The sequence below is a fragment of the Lagenorhynchus albirostris genome, chromosome 6, assembly GCF_949774975.1.
Source record: "Lagenorhynchus albirostris chromosome 6, mLagAlb1.1, whole genome shotgun sequence".
Classification (NCBI taxonomy): domain Eukaryota; kingdom Metazoa; phylum Chordata; class Mammalia; order Artiodactyla; family Delphinidae; genus Lagenorhynchus; species Lagenorhynchus albirostris.
Genome location: NC_083100.1, coordinates 31,487,221 through 31,489,992, shown reverse-complemented (window position 1 = coordinate 31,489,992; position 2,772 = coordinate 31,487,221). Strand labels below are relative to the sequence as shown.

The window sequence follows — 2,772 nt, the reverse complement described above, 5'->3', positions numbered from 1 at the left end:
GCAACACCAGTGGTTGTTCCAACTGTCCATGTCCTAAAACTCTCATGAATGAATAGGTCACAGGCAAATTCTGCCTGCACAGCCCTTATAACTGTCTACTCTTTTAAAATGGCCTTTCTTAAACAGCAGTGACTAAGGCCGCTTCACTATACCCAGTCTTCTAAGCACCAGACTGCCTGTGGCATCTGGATGTCAGCCCCTGGGGGTCCCCCACATCCTAGGGGGGAAGGGCAGGCCAGGCCAAGCATTAAGAATAAACAGTCAGTTTTATTGCGCTCAGACTAGGAATCCATGGGTCTTGAGGACCTCTGTGAATTTGTCAGTTTTCTTCTCTCTGTTCTTTTCGGCCTGCTTCCGTAGCCTCAGGAGCTGCTTCTTTTTCCGGTAGTGGATCTTGGCCTTCTCCTTTCTCTTCTCCTCCAGGGTGGCTGTTACTGCCTGGTACTTCCAGCCAACCTCACGAGCCAGCCGCCCTAGGTAGGCAAACTTCCGCACAGGCTTCAGACGCACAACCTTGAGGGCGGCAGGAACCACCATCCGCTGTTTCTTGTCATAGGGTGGCGGGATCCCATCAGACACCTTGAGGCGGTCCCGAGCGGCCTGGCCTCGCTTGGTCCTGTGGGGCAGCATGCCTCGCACTGTCCGCCAGAAGATGCGGCTGGGGGCTCGGAAGTGGTAGGGGCTGCATCCGCTTGCAGAGGAAGGCCAGGTACTTCAACTTGTTTCTATAGATATTTCCATAAATGCTGATGCCCTCGCAGCCACACGACCACCACCTTTCGACCCCGAACACCTGCTTGGTCATGATGGTTGCCAGGCGGCCCAGGAGATGGCCTCGGCCATCGAGCACCAGGACCTGCCCCTCCGCCATCTTCGACAGCTGCCTGGGAAAGCACTCAGTGATGTCTTTCAATGGGCAGGAGTTTTTAATTTTCAGTAAGTCCATTTTATTGACTTTTTTTCCATCATGCTAAGGACTACGAAGAATGCAACAGTAAGTAAGCAGAATACAGCATCTGCTTTTCTTAGACGCTCTCAATCTTGTAAAGGAGTAGGAAGTTACAAGAAATACTTTGGGTCAGTTGAGATGAGTAGAGCCAGAGTTAAATATAGAAATGTCCAATAGCTTCTGGCTTGAAAATGAAAAGGGGTACTGGGTTTGGCAGCATAATAGCCTCCAGAGATGTCCAAGTCTTAGTCGTTGAAACTGTGAGTATATTACCTTACATGGCAAAGAGGATTTTGCACATGTGATGAAATATAATGATCTTGAGATGATCCTGGGTTATCTGGTTGTGCCCAATGTAATCACAAGGGTCCTTATAAGAGAAAGAGGGAGTCAGGAGGGTCAGAAAAGGAACCGTGACAATGGAAGCAGGTGTCAGAGTGGTGGGATTGCTGGAAGGGGCCACGAACCAAGGATTGAGGGCAACTTCTAGAAGCTGAAGAAGGGAAGGAAACATATTTCCCTCTAGAGTCTCCAGAAGCAAAGTAACTCTGCTGAAATCTTTATTTTTGTCCAGTGAGACCCATTTTGGACTGCTGAACTCCAGAATTATAAGATGCTAAGTTTGTGTTGCTTAAAACCAGTAATGCCATAATTTGTCACAGAGGCGATAGGAAAATAATGCAGGTACTGAATTGAAGGGCTGCTTTTTCCTCTGGTCACAGCAGGGAGGTACCTGGCTGAGTAAATTTCTCATATGGAGGCTTCCTCATACACAGGTGATCATTGCTTACCTGTTGCTCTATGAAGGACTAAATTCAAAATGCCTGTCAGTTTCTGTCAGCCTCTGCTGCTGGAATAAATATTTGGACTCAAAATGATAGGTAGTTCTGAGGCAGGTGCTTGTAGCTACACTGATTTCCTATGAATCAGAAGGAGTCCCTCACACTTTACCCTCACAGCCAAAGGGGATCTAAATCACGTAAGGACTGAAGGGAGGCAATGACTTTACAAGACCTAGACTTGGAAATTTTATAATACTTTTAGCACTCAATGGAAGAGTCTTCTTCCCTTTGTAAAATTTAAGTCTATTCTTCAAGCTTCCTACTTATGTTCAGCAACACAGGCTTTGATATCCCTAAACAGAGGACTAGTTATATATGAGTCTCTTGGCCATATTTCTCTTCAGCTTGATTTCCCTTTTCTTAAAGTAATTTTCTAGTATTGATCCAGTGAAGTTCTCGTCGTGATGCCTGGATACCTTAGTGTCCACTTGAGGTTAAGTCAAAGTGCCTCTTTAATAAAGACAATTCCTTAATAACCAGCACAAGATGTCCATATAAAGACTACAAGCAAACTCGAGTCCTTTTTCCCAGATAATTGCATTAGAGGTTAGCAGCCAAGGAGATAGAATGCAGAGCGCAGAGCAGTCTCCTTCCTGTCCCTGGTGGGAACAAAGCCAAGGACACATGGTTGTCACTTTGGATTGCAAAACTCCTCCCTGTGTGTGGGGATGTACATGGACAAGCAATGAGCTGAATGTGCACAAGCGTTGTATTGGATGAGAACCCTGCTCCTGGCCAAAGAGCAAATAGCAGGGTGCATTGTTGAGGCTAATCCCGACTCACTTGGCCTCTCTGTGAGCAATGTATAATGCTCCACAGCCTCATACGTCCAGGCATTGTGCTCTAAGTCCAGGCAAGGTGAGGAGGAGACAATGGGCTTAATGACTGTACTGCTCCACTTTTTTGGTGGGGGGGACGGGAGGAGAAACATTTCATAAGGTCCTTGTGGAACAAGCCAAGACAAGATTTCAAAACAAAACG

The 2,772-nt window shown here is 46.7% G+C and overlaps 1 pseudogene; it reads right to left on the bottom strand.

The window, feature by feature from the left end:
- Positions 1-249: 249 nt before the first annotated feature.
- On the bottom strand, positions 250-871 carry LOC132521686 (large ribosomal subunit protein uL13-like; annotated as a pseudogene).
- Positions 872-2,772: the final 1,901 nt, after the last annotated feature.